Source organism: Eumetopias jubatus, unplaced genomic scaffold (assembly GCF_037043125.1).
Source record: "Eumetopias jubatus isolate StellerSeaLion01/CBP00866 unplaced genomic scaffold, mEumJub1_p1.0 scaffold_17, whole genome shotgun sequence".
In the NCBI taxonomy this organism is placed as follows: domain Eukaryota; kingdom Metazoa; phylum Chordata; class Mammalia; order Carnivora; family Otariidae; genus Eumetopias; species Eumetopias jubatus.
Genome location: NW_028274823.1, coordinates 22,208,381 through 22,222,898, shown reverse-complemented (window position 1 = coordinate 22,222,898; position 14,518 = coordinate 22,208,381).

Here is a 14,518-nt window from a genome sequence, read left to right as displayed (position 1 = left end):
CTATGCTGTTGACTATATCTATGGTTCATTCTTATTGCTGAGTAGAATTCAGTATTTAGGGCATGGAAGCCATAACTGGTTTGGGAGTACTACAAACAATGCAGCTATGCAGTATGTATAAGTTTTTGTGTGGGCATAGGTTTTCAATCCTCTAGATAGTTACTTGGAATTAGAATTGCATTGGGGGTCTATATTATATTTTTTTTTATTTTATTTATTTATTCATGAGAGACAGAGAGAGAGAGAGAGAGAGAGAGGGAGAGGCAGAGGGAGAAGCAGGGAGCCTGATGCGGGACTCGATCCCAGGACCCTGGGATCATGACCTGAGCCAAAGGCAGACGCTCAACCATCTGAGCCACCCAGGCACCCTCTATATTATATTTTAAGAAAATACCTGTTTGCTGAAGAGGTTGTGCCCTCTTACATTTCCACTGTATGAGGATTCTGGTTTCACCATATCTGAAATACTCGGTGGTCTGTCTTTCTTACTTAATTTTGACCTTTTAATAAGTTTGGTTCTTTTAATAGGTTATCGATAGTATTACATTATAATTTTAAATTACATTTCCAAATCTTCACTGCAGCCAATGAAGTTGATAGTAACTAAAGATATTGTACACATCAAGTCATGTATTTATTTCCCATTAATATTATTTTGTCAGCTCAATTTTTGGCTCATTTTTTCATTTGATTATTTTCTTATTGAGTTTTTTATTTCATTATATATTCTAGATAAAACTCCTATATTTGCAAACATTTTCTGAGTTTGTGGACTGTTTTTTTCCTCTTAATAATGTCATTTGAAAAGAAGCCCTGCATTTTGAAAAAGTACAATTATACTTTTCTTTATGGACCATATATTATCTAAAATTTGTGTTTCATGTATAATCTCAAATATTCTCCTAGGTTTTCCTACAGAAGACTTAGAACTTCTGAGTTTGCATTTAAAGCTGTAATTTAATTCTTACAAAGCTTGAGGTTAAGAATGGACTTTTTTAAACATATATTTAGTTTTTCCAGCACTACTATAGGAAAAGTATCCTTTACCCATTTATCTTTCAAACGTACTTTATTTTCTATGGGTCTATTTCTGAATTCTCTTCTGTCCTTTGATCTACTGGTCTATTTTCCAATTCTACACTTCAAAAATCATTTTAAAGCTAGAGTAATCAAAGTCAAGCAGTGTAGATCTTTGCATTTAATTCTTCAAAGTTGTGATTTTTCTAGGTTCTTTGCATTTTTATACTTTTAGATTCAGCTTGTAATGTTTTTCTTGTAGAAATTGTTTATGGTGGTGTCTAATATGTAGACCAACTTTAAGAGAACTGACATTGTATCACCAATATTGTCCTCTGATCTGTGGGCATGGTATAACTATGTCTTCTCAGTAATGTTTTATAGGTTTCACTATGTAAGTTTGCAGGTCCCTCCTCATATTGTCCTCTATTTTTATATTCTGTTATGAAAGATACTTTAATTTCCAGTAATTGTCTGTGTTTAGAAACACAATGGACTCTCATCTTCGGTCCCACATGTTGGTTAAACTTAAGTCCACAAAAATTTAATAGAAGTAATAAGTTATTGTAGAAAGTCTTATCTGCAAATAAAGGCTGTTTTTATTTCCTTTCCAATCTATATGCCTCAGTTTTTGTTTTTTGTTTTTTTGTTTTTTTCTCTTTTTCCTTGCCCACAGACAGAAACTGTAGTTCAGTGGAGTGGTAAATGCTAGGCTTAACACCCTAAGTACTGGGACAGATCATATGTTTCCCATGTCATGCCCCTAGAATCTAACTCAACATAAGTATTCCAAAGCTGTTCTCTGAGAAGTAATTAAAGAGTTGAGAAGACAACCTTTTCTACCTTGATCAGATTTGGGAGGGGGATGGGAGTGGGGGAGAAACGCTTGCTGTTCTGAAGAATGGTTAGAGGTATGCAAAGATGTGAGACCACCTAGGAGACTAGTCCAAACAAGAGGCAAGTGTGGGTTTTGGTGGTGGTAGAGATGGGTAGAAGGAAACCATCAATGACAAACTAAAGGGTGGGACATGGACCCTAACACAGTGCCTATTATGTAAGTAGAATTCAGATACTTAAAAGGGATATGGAAAGAGGAGGGGAAAGAAGAGTGTCAAAGCCAAGTTTCTTGTTCTACAAGTGGAATTAGTGAGAATCCAGATTGAACTTTCTCCCTAATTTTGCCTGATCATATTAAATTATCTAATGGCATATAAAACCAAATCTAGTTAGTGGTGTGTTCCCTTATAAAATTTGAAGCTTTCATTTGACCTAATAATACTCTTTTGTTTAAGATTTTATTTATTTATTGGACAGAGGGAGACAGCGAGAGAGGGTACACAAGCAGGGGGAGTGGGAGAGGGAGAAGCAGGCTTCCCACAGAGCAGGGAGCCTGATGCGGGGCTCGATCCCAGGACTCTGGGATCATGACCTGAGCCGAAGGCAGACACTTAACTGACTGAGCTACCCAGGTGCCCCAACCTAATAATACTCTTGATAACCTCTTTCTATATCCCATAAAAATTCATTTTCCATATTTTAAGTATAATAATCACTAACTAGAGACAAATGCATTCTGTCTTGTAATTAGTTTATTAGAGAATATCAGGTTAAAATGATCCAAGTTCTCAAACTTATCTGAGAAAAGTATTATATTTCACCTAATGTATATAATTTCTTAGACATAGAGGAGATAATGGAATTGAGATAATAAGCTCTAGTGTATGTTTGGAAAAAAAAAAAAGGCTCTAGTGCATAACTTTAAACTTGATCTCCCTGGCACAGATTAGGTAGAATTGATCAACCAGTCTAAAACAGATAGAATTGATGAGGCTTTCTGGCTGGGATGCTGACTTCCTATAGAGTGGAAATGTGGCCATAGTGTGTGTGTGTTTGTGTGTGTGTGTGTGTGTGTAGCACAATTCACCAGGAAAGTAGAAATGCCCTTCACCAACTGGTAGCCTCATGTCTAGTCTCATCGGCCAGGAGTTATACTACATATTGGACATTATGGAAATAAGTACTTTGCCCCTAGAGTCTTGCTAGCTGAACAGATTCCGTTGGCAAATCTCTTGAAAAATCTATTTCCAGAAGCAGCCAAGTACTTTATTTCAGTTGTTAAATACATCTATCCTTCTCATCCCTAAAAGAAGTCTCAGATGAAAGTGTCCTTAACATAGAATGATTTGGAAAATAGTAGAGTCTGGACTGATAATGTTGTCATAAAGGACATAGATGCTCAAAAATAGAGCAATGGCCCCTAAGTGTAGAGTACACTAAAAGGGACTTGCAGAAGGTATTATGAGTAAAACTGGTGGTAAAACACAAAAAATAGAATCTGAAATTTCAAGCTTTTTGTGCTGAAACCATCCAACATTAACTAACTAGAATATTTAGAGACTGACATCATGGAAATGGCTTTGTGCTTAGGCGGTCTGAAATTTTTTTAAGTATAGTTGACATACCATGTTACTTCAGTTTCAGGTCTACAACATACAGATTGACAAGTCTATATTTTATGCCATGCTCACCACAAGTGTAGCTACCATCTGTCCTCTTACAGAGTTAATACAGTTTTGTTAACTACATTCCCTATGCTGTACCTTTTATTCCTGTGACTCATTAATTTCCTAACTGGGAGCCTGCATTTCCCACTTTTCTTCACACATTATGCCTGTCCTCCCAGCCCTCCTTCTGTTTGGCAACTATCAGTTTGTTCTCTGTATTTATAGGTGTGAGTCTGCTTTTTGTGTGTTTGCTTATTCATTTGGTTTTTAGATGCCTCCTGTAAGTAGAATCCTATGGTATTTGTCTCTCTCAGTCTGACTTCACTTACCATAATACCCCACAGGTCCATCTATGTTGTCACAAATGGCAAGATCACCTCCCTTTTTATGGCTACATAATATTCCATTGACCATATACCAGATCTTCAGTATCCATTTGTCTATTGGTGGAGACTTAGGGAAGCAACCTATCTTGGCTATTATAAATAATTCTGCAATAAACATAGGGGTGCATATATCCTTTCAAGTTAGTATTTTCATTTTCTTTGGGTAAACATCCAGTAGTGGAATTAATAGATCATAGGGTATTTCTTTTAACTTTTTTGAGGAACCTCCATTTTGTCTTCCATATTGGCTCTACTAACTTATATTACCACCCAAAGTGCATGGGGATTCCTTTTTCTCTGACATGAGCTATAGAAATATTTTTCTAGATAAATCTCCTAAGGTAAGGGAAATAAACACAAACTATGGAGACTAAATTAAAATAAAAAGCTTCTACACAGTGAAGGAAACCAACAAAACAGGTAACTTACTGAATGGGAGAGCATATTTGCAAATGATATATCTAAGTTCTTTATACATTTTAGATATTATTCTCTTACAACTCAACACCAAAAGCAATCTGATTAAAAGATGGGTAGAGGACCTAAATAGACATCTTTTTTTTTTTTCCAAATAAGACCTACAGATGGCCACCAGATGCTCAACATCACTAATCAGGAGAATGCAACTCAAAACCACAATAAGATATCCCCTCACAACTATCAGAATGACTAGAATCAATAAGTTAAGAAATAACAACTGTACTGATATTTTTGTGGGTTAGATTTTACAATAGCATATGTTGAACAGTTAGGAGTACAAACTCTTATTAGCAGGTACGGGTACAAACTCTATGCACAACAAAAGGTGGTGGAAGGCCAGAATTTGACAGAGGGAGCTGAAAAATTATCAGTCTTTCCAACAGTCTGGCAGCCTAATGGGATACGAGAGCAAAGATCATCTGTTTGAGGAATTCCATGTTGGATGAAACTGGCTAGGCCATTGTATAATTGTTTTGCTCAGTCACTGTCTAGTGTCTCCCAAGTAAGGTCTAACCTTAACTACCACTCCTTTATTCATTAATTGGCAGAGGTCACATCACAAATAACCCAACCTCAACTCAAAAACTATAATGAATCTTGAGGAAACAACTACAAGCTCTAGGTACTATACTCGTGTATGTCTGACTTGTCCTTGCTTGAAGAGGAATTTAAATAATGTATCTTGATATTAGTCAGAGGTGTGTTGTGATGCTAGCATATACTATGTGTTGTTTAGAATTATGGATTGATGTCAGCCTGATTATTTGTCCTACAAAGAAATAAGAAAGAAAGAAAAGAAAGAAAGAAAATAAGCTCCCTCCAGTTGCTCTACTTATTTTCATACAAAATGCAAGGGGCAAAAAACTGAAACTAACAAAAACTAATAGTGGAGAGTTACCTGGGGTTGAAGGCACACAACCAGGGCAGAGAATCTAATTTTTCATAATGGAAAGATAACATCATTCAATTAGCTGCTGAATTTCTTTCCACTTTTAAATGGAAGTAAAAGCAAACTGAGTAGTTGTGGAATGTAATAGAATGGACACTAAAAAGGCATCACAAAGTCCAGCCTAGTGCTTAATTCACATTCTGCTGCCTTTTATGATTCCAGGTTAATCCTTTACTCACTTTATTTCCTAAGGAACTATTTGGTCTAATGTTTAAAGGAGTATCTGACTATCATTAAAAAACAACAACAACAGAAAAAAACCCTTTCATAGTAGTTAACTTGGTAGGGATGTTTGGAAGTGGGCCCAAAGAGGCTTTTAAGATTTTGTAGATAACATTCATTTTCTTGATCTGAATGCTAATTACATGGATGTATTCACTGGAAAATTCATTATTAGATACTTATTTATGTACTTTTCTATATGTATACAATACTTAAAGAAAAAACAACCTGGTAAAACAAAATCTAGAAGCCACCTCAAATCCTTATTGAACAAAAGGCCAAATGGAGATATGCTTCTATCTATCCTGATTCATAATCATATTTGTAGTAGTTACGAAAAGTCAAGTGAAAAATAACTGTTAGGGGAGAGAAAAAGTATTAAGCTCAACATTAAATCAGAATGGGCTGTTCTTGGTTGTTAATTCTTGTTTAAATGATCACTTAACATGTGCCTTTCCTTTGAAATATGGCCTGAATATTTCATTGTTACTTAAATTATGCTCTGAGGCATTATGTATTTAATAAACTTAAGTTATGGGGAATTAGTTGAAGTCTATAGTTATCTAGACTTTACAATCTTAGCAGCCATATTACTGCCCTGTGGTGCTGGTATTCCACAGCACAATAAGGGTATTAAGCTTGTCAAGACCTAGGGAGAATACAGAATTTAAATTAGATTGCAATTCATCTAATTAAAACAGATCACACTTAGATAAATGCAGCCCTTTGCCATTAAACCAAACTTTAAATTATAATGGAAGCTGTGTTTGAAATGAAAGGATTCTAAATAGTTAAGGGTTAGGAAGAAGGAATTCATATGCTTTGGACACTAAACTCTTGTGGTTTTAGGTCATGCAATAATAACAGTAGAGAGAGATCCATAGTATAGTGATCTTGTGTCCCTGTTCGTGGACACCAGAGCAGTTTAGGGCCTTGGAGGTATGTATAATGCCTTGAGCAAGACTGACAGCAAACATCAACATAAATGTCAATGCCTAAAGGGCTAATAGTGTTGAAAAATATAATTTTATAAAATAAGGACTCATAAGAGTAAGTTGCATAACCGTTTTTGGAAAGCTGTCTGGAAAACGTTAATAAAAATGCAATTTGCACAGACTAGAACTCAGCATTTCCACTCCTAACATGCTCTATATCCACCTGCTTATCAAACATCAGACATGTATACAGATGTTCACCACAGCATTGTGGTGATAGTGAAAACTGGAAATGACCTAAAGCCCATTAATCTAAAAATGGAAAAACCCATTATTGTATATTCATAAAAAGGAATACAAAAAAAAAAAAAATAGAAGTAAATAAACTAGACCTGAAACAGCATGAGTTTATCTCTCAGGCATACTTAATGTGTGAAAAAGCAATTTGGAGACTGGGAACAAAATATTTTATAAAGTCTAAAAAGATAGAATAGGAATATTGTAGGTTATATGAAAATCCATACATGAGTAGGAAAGATAGAAATGAATGTGAATGACAAACATTAGATTCATTATAACAATTGCCTGTGAGTAATTAAAGGAGGGTACACAGGTTTTTAATATGAATCTGGTGATAGGTTCAGTTATTGTATTTGTCATCATGACATTTTGTGTATCAGAAACATAAGAAACTGAAAGAAAAAAATCAATTTTGGAATTCTATACTTAACCATTTACCCATATGTTCATTTGTCAAGTATTTGTGTAGCTTCCACTTGGGTGAGGCCACCGTCTAGTTAGGGCCTCTAAAAGAAAAAGAATAACGAGCCTTCCTCCTTTTTCCTTGAAGAGCTTAAATTTCAGTTGGGAGTATAAAATCATTAGAAATTTGGGTATTTAATGATATCCAAAGTATTCAGTAACTTTTTTTAAACAGACTTTATTTTTAGAGCATTTCAGGTTCACAGCAAATTTGAGCAAAAGATACAAAAAGTTCCCATACGTCTTCAGCCTTCATGCTTGTACAGCCTCCCCCACTACCCACATTATGCACTAGGAGTGGTATATTTGTTAACATCCATGAGCCTACATGGACATGCCATCATCCTTTATCCATAGTTTACATTAGGTTTCATTCTTGCTTTTCACAAATATATAATTATATCCACAGTTGTAATGTTATAGGGAACAGTTTCACTGTCCTAAAATCTTCTTATCTACCTATTCATCCCTTCGCTCCACCACCACATCTGGCAATCATTTGATCTTTTTAACTGTCTCCATAGTTTCACCTTACCGAAGTATCATATAGTTAGAATCTTACAGTATGTAGTCTTTTCAGATTGGCTTCTTTCACTCAGTAATCCGTATTTAAGATTCTTCCATGTCTTTACATGGCTTGATAGCCCAATATTTTTTTTCAGAGCTGTATAGTAATCCATAAAAATCCATAAGTAACCTACCATTTATTTATCCATTCACCTAATCAAAGACTTTTTGGTACATCCAAGCTCCAGCAACTATAAATTCATCAACTACAAATATCCATGTTCAGGTTTTATGTGGATATAATTTTTCAACTTGGATAAATACCAAGGAATATGATTACTAGATATTATGGTAAAAGTAAGTTTAATTTTGTAGGAACCACCAAACTTTTTTCCAAAGTGGCTATACTGTTTTGCTTCCCACCAGCAGTGAATGGGGATTTCTGTTTTTCCACCTTCTTTCCAGCATTTGGTGTTTTCAGACTTTAGATTTTGGCTATTTTAATAAATAGATAGTGGTATCTTACTGTGTTTTAATTTGCAATACCTTAATAACATAAGATGAGAATTTTTCATCAGTATATCTTTGTAGTGGCTGGTCAGGTTTTTTGCTCACTTTAAAGGAGATTATTTTTTTATTGAGTTCTAGAGGTTTTAGATATATCTTTGTATATTTGTATGTTTTGAATAATCTACTAGGTATGTCTTTGGTAAAGATTTCTCCTACTCTGTGGCTTATCTTCTCATTCTCTTGATAGTTTTTGTTGTTGTTCTTTGGCAGAGTTTTAAATTTTAATGATTTAATGCAGTGCATCTTGTCAATGATTTATTTCAAGGATCATACCATTGGTTTTTGTATCTAAAAAGTCATTGTCATATACAAGGTCATCTAGATTTTCTGCTGTTATCTTTAGAAATTTTAAAGTGACATGTTTTAGGTCAGTGACCCATTTTAAGTTACTTTTTTGTAAAAAGTATAATATCTATGTCTAGATTCTACTTTTGTAATGAAAAGATCTACTTGTCCCACCCGCATTTGTTGAAAGACCATCTTTACTCCATTTTGTTGCCTTTGTTTATTTCTCAAAGATGAGTTGGCTACACTTATGTGGCTCTATTTTGGGGCTCTAAATGCTGTTTTATTGATCTACTTGTGTATTTTTTTCCAATATCACTCTCATAGTCATGCTCTTTGTTCTTCTACATTAATATTGAGTTGGTTATTCTGGATCTCTTCTCTATATAAATGTTAGAACCAGTTAATATACACAAAACAATGTTTTGAGATTTTGATTTGAATTGCATTGAATCTATAAAATTAGGAAGAACTGATGTCTTTGTTCATATATAGAAAGATTCAGTATTACAAAGCATCTCTTTATTCTTTGCTTTATTTAATCATTTTTGTAGTCTTACTCCTATAGATCTTGTAATTCTCTGCTAGAATACTTAAATATTTCATTTATAGGGGTGCTAATGTATTTTTTTGAATTTCAAAGTCTGCTTGTTTGTTGCTGATAAGTGGGGAAACAATTGACTCAATATTTAACCTTGTATTTTGCAACCCTACTATAATTATTAATTCCAGGAGTTCTTGCTGTCAGTTCTTTCAGATTTTATACTAGACAATCATATCTGCAAATGAATTTCTTCATTCCTTTGTGATTTGTATAGATTTTGTTATCTTCTCTTACTGCATTAGGTAGGACATCTAGTACAATGTTTGAAGTTAGGATGTGAGGTGACATATTGCCATCTTTGTAATCTCAGCAGAAAAGCTTCTAGTTTCTCACCATTAAATATAATGTTAGTCATAGGTCTTTCAAGATATCCTTTATCATGTTGAAGATCCCTTCAAGTTTTCTGAGAGTTTTTTTTTATCATGAATTGTTTGATTTTTGTTAAGTACTTTTCTGCATCTATTGATCATGTAATTGTTATTTATTTTTTTCACCTGTTGATGTGGTAGAAGAGATTGATTGATGTATTGATTTTTTTTTTCCCAAATGTGGTACCAGCCTTGCATATGTGAGATAATCACACTTGGTCATGATGTATAACTTTTTATAAAGTTGTTGTGAAGAGAGTATATTTTGCTCTTTGGAGATAAGTGTATAGATGTCAGTTTTATCCAGTAGACTTCTGTTGAGTTTAATTATGCCCTAACGTTTTTGACTGCAAGCTCTGTTAATTTCTGATAGCTGAAGTGTCCAAATATAATAGAACTTCAGGAAAAATAAATGTTCCTACTATCAGTTTTTGCCTCGTGTAGTTTGATGTTCTCTTGTTAGCAATCCTTAATGTGTGTGTGTGACTGTGTCTTACTGGAGAACTGACTCCTTCATCTTTATGCAATGCCTTTGTTTATCCCTGACAACTTTCCTTTCTGTGATATTGGCTCTAGCTGAAATTAATGTAACTTTTTTATTTTTTAAGCGTTAACAGGATATATCTTCATCAATTTTCTTTTAATATAAAAATGTTTAAAGTGAGTTTCTTAGACAATATGCAGTTGTCTTATTTTTTATCTACTCTGAAAATCTGTATTTTTAATTGGTATATTTACATGATTGATGTTAAATTAATTGACAAAGTTGGATTATAATATCTGCTATATTTGCTACTATGTGCTATATGTTGCTTTTGTTCTTTACTATTTCTATCTTCTACTTTTTTCTCCCTTTTTGGTTTTATTTGAGCATTTTATTCTCTTTTTCTCATAATATATCAATTATACTTTTTTAAACTTTTAACTGTTGCCCTAGAGCCTGATATATTCATTTACAGTGAATTCAAATCCATTGTCAAATAATAATATACCTCTTCACAGATAATGAAAATACCTTTATTATAATGAAATATTCCTAATTTGTCTCATTGCCATTATTTCACTTAAACATAAGCATCCATATGCAGGCACACACACACATATAAAGACATATAATTGAATACATTGTTGCTATTTGTACAAATTTATATGTTGGGTTAATTAAGAATAAGAAAAATTAAAAGCTATTTTTTAAACCTTATCCCTTCTCCAATGTACTTATTTTCTTTATATCTTGGTTTCTGACCTACATAATTTTTCTTCGCTCTGGAAAAATATTTCTTGCAAGGGAAGTTTACCTGAAACAAATTCCCTTAATTTTTGTCTGAGAATCTTGTTTTCTTTTCACTTTTGGAAGATCATTTCCCATGATATAGAATTGTGTTGGCAGTTTTTTTTTTCCTTTTAATAATTTGCAATGCATGCCACAGATCTAGGAAGCTCAGTGCCTCCCCTCCACCAAAAAAAAAAAAAAAAAAATCTAGGTATAGCATATCCAAAACAGCAGGAAGTCCAAGAAGAGCCCTGCTCTTCTTCTTCTTGCTTTTGGGCTTCTGAGAAGTCTGATGTAACTCTTTGTTTCTCTACAAGGTTTTATCTTTCTCAAATTTTTGCTCTTGGATTTCCTGCTGTTTTGGATATGTATACCTAGATTTTTTTTTTTTTTTTTTGTGGTGGAAGGGTGGCACTGAGCTTCCTAGATCTGTGGCACGGTGTCTAACATTAATTGGAAAACATCCTCAGTCATTATTCCATTCTTTTTTCCTTTCTCTTTATCCTCCTGGTATCTTCATTATGCATAGGTTACAACTTTTGTCCAGCATTCTTATATATTCCTTTTTTCTTCCCCAGACATTTTCCTCTTAGCTTTCTAGTTTTGAAAATTTCCATTGACCTATCCTAAAGCTCAAATTCTTTTTTCGCTATGCTGAGTCTATTAGCAAGCCCTTTAAAGGCATTTTTCATTTCTGTTTAGTGTTTTTTGACCTATGGAATTTTTTCCCATCTCTTCTTACATTATCTATCTCTTATGACATATTAACCACTTTGTGCGTTAGAGGACTTAGCACATTAGTGATTTTTTAATTTAATTTATTTATTTGACAGAGAGAGACACAGTGAGAGAAGGAGCACAAAGCAAGGGGAGTGTGAGAGGGAGAACCAGGCTTCCTGCTGAGCAGGGAACTCGATGTGGGGCTCCATCCCAGGACCCTGGGATCATGACCTGAGCCAAGGGCAGATGCTTAATGACTGAGCCACCCAGGCACCCCAACATTAGTGATTTTTTAAAGATTTTTATTTATTTGAGAGAGAGATAGCGAGAGAGAGAATACACAAGTGGGGAGGAGAGGGAGAAGCAGGCTCCCCAGTGAGCAGGGAGCCCAACGTGGGGCTCGATCCCAGGACGCTGGGATCATGACTCGAGCTGAAGGCAGACGCTTAACCAACTGAGCCACCCAGGCGCCCCAACACATTAATGATTTTGTTGTTAAATCCTGGTCTGTTCATTCCAACACTCTTGACATCTAGTACTCTGGTTCTGATGTTACACAGTTTCTTTAAACTTTTTATATTTTCCTTTTAACATTTATGTAATTTTTTGATAGCTGTACATGATGATGTACTAAGCAAAAGGAACTGCAGTAGACAGGTTTTTAGTGATGTGGTACTAATAATGGTGGGGGGTGGGTTAGGGGAGAAGCATTCTAAAATACAATTAGGTCTCAGTGTTTTAGTGAGCCTGTGCCCTTGGACTGTGAACTTTTCAAGTGCTTCTCAGTAATCCCTACTTTAGGTAGGACTGGTTAGCCAGATGGAACTGAATTATATTTCCCTTCCCTCATGTGGAAGATTAAAGTAAGCTGAAGTTGGGGATCTTTTTTCTCTAAGCCAATTGGGCTGACTTAAAATAAAAACAAAAAAGCTCAGGTAAAATAATTTGAGAGCAGTCCTGTTAGGAACATAATGGCAGAATAACCTGTGGATTTTTTTTTTGAAAGCGTGTGAGTGAGCCCTCACACAAGTAGGGGAAGGAGCAGAGGGAGAGGGAGAGGGAGAAAGAAAATTCTAAGCAGGCTCCACACTCAGCACAGAGCCCAATGAGGGGCTCGATCTTAAGACCCAGAAATCATGACCATGACCTGAGTCCAAATCCAGAGTCAGCTACTTAACCAAATGAGTCACCCAGGCACCCCCTAATCTGGGGTATTTTTAAGTGACCACTTTCCACCTTTTCTTACTTGGAAGCAGGGGAGGTAAAGACCTGGTAGAACTCTTGGAATTAAAACTCACAAAAATATGAGAGCCTCTCATGGCTCTGTCCTCATGGAATTAGCAGTCGGACTTGTACACCCTAAGACTGCAGTAACTGATCAATTACAGCCCAGGTTTTCCTACCCTGGTACTGGCTCCTGCAGATGTTTCTGCTTGTGGGTTTCTACTCTGACAAATTGTTATTCTCTGTATTCAGTCCCTCCCACTTTCCCCCTCCCCCACCCTGCCCCATTTTGAGGCCATGGTTTGCCCTGTGATCTCACCATGGATCTTAGTTTATTTATTTATTTATTTTCAGTTTGTTTGGCTGTTTACGTGTTGGAACAGAGTGACAACTTGCAAGCTTTTTACTTGCCAGATAGAAACCAGAAGTCCTCTTAATAATTAATAACAGAGTTAACTTTCTAAAATAAAACTGCTAGGCAATAGTATACATATAACAAATTTCCTGGAACCATGGCAAAAAAATGAGGGAGATCTAGGGAGTAAAGCACAACTAACACAGTGGGCATAAATCTCTTTAGATACCTTACTTTTCTTTCTAGGGTATGGTAAAATTAAGTTGGCATGTACTCTCACTTAAGCCTGAATAATTTGAAACCTTTTGTACGATGGCTCGAGTTCTACAAAAAGGGTGAATTTTGCTGTGTATTCCTGCTTTTTCATTTTGTGTCCTACTGACTCTTTTTCAGATAAGTAAATTAAAGCCCAGATGTATTACAATTTGCTTAAAATCTCCAATGGCCAATGTCAAGCCTGAGTTTGAACCATGGAATCAGGTACCTGGCTTCCAGCCTAATGATCCTCTGTTCTTCTTCACTAATTGTACCTAACCCATCAATCATGTGATAATGGAGAAATGTGGAGGAGCCTCAGGGTGTAGATTTATAAATTTTATTTCAAAATTCCTAGGTTCCACACTGCAACTTCACATTTAATCTGTGTCAAGAGCTATCCTTCAAGATTTCATAAAATATTCTACCTCAAAAGAGACCTTGGGAAAGGTCTCATCTACTCTACAGTTCTCTTAAATCTACTGAGACCATTATCTCTGAGGAGTTGATTAACCATTACTCAAAAATAAGAGATTTCATGAATAGATGTGACTGGGACATCCTGGGTTAATCATAAAAAATCATGTTTCTGTTCTGCAGAATTCTCAGCCTTTAGCAGGTGATAGAAAATGTGAGAGCAGATGGTGTTGACAGCATTTCCTGAACGCTTTTTTTTTTCCACAGAACCCTATTGGTCATGCTATTCCTTTGCAAACAAGTTGTATTTTGGAAAGTACAGGTATAATAGAAACTTGGTTTTACTGAGGAGAGAACTAAGGCAAAGGGAATTGTAGTAGTATCAGAAGTTAAATAGTTGGTCAGTTCATGATAACAGATACTGAGTAAAAGAAGGAGCTCAGTGAATAGAATTTTACTCAGTGTAACATGTTACCATCCTTTATAGCTCACATAATAACAAAAATGTGCTTGAGTATAAAACAGGAAGCCATGCACACACATATTTATTTCATACTTTTAAAGATGTCCCTCATGAACCTTCCTACACTGTTGGTGGGAATGCAAGCTGGTGCAACCACTCTGGAAAACAGTATGGAGGTTCCTCAAACAGTTGGAAATAGAGCTACCACATGATCCAGCAATT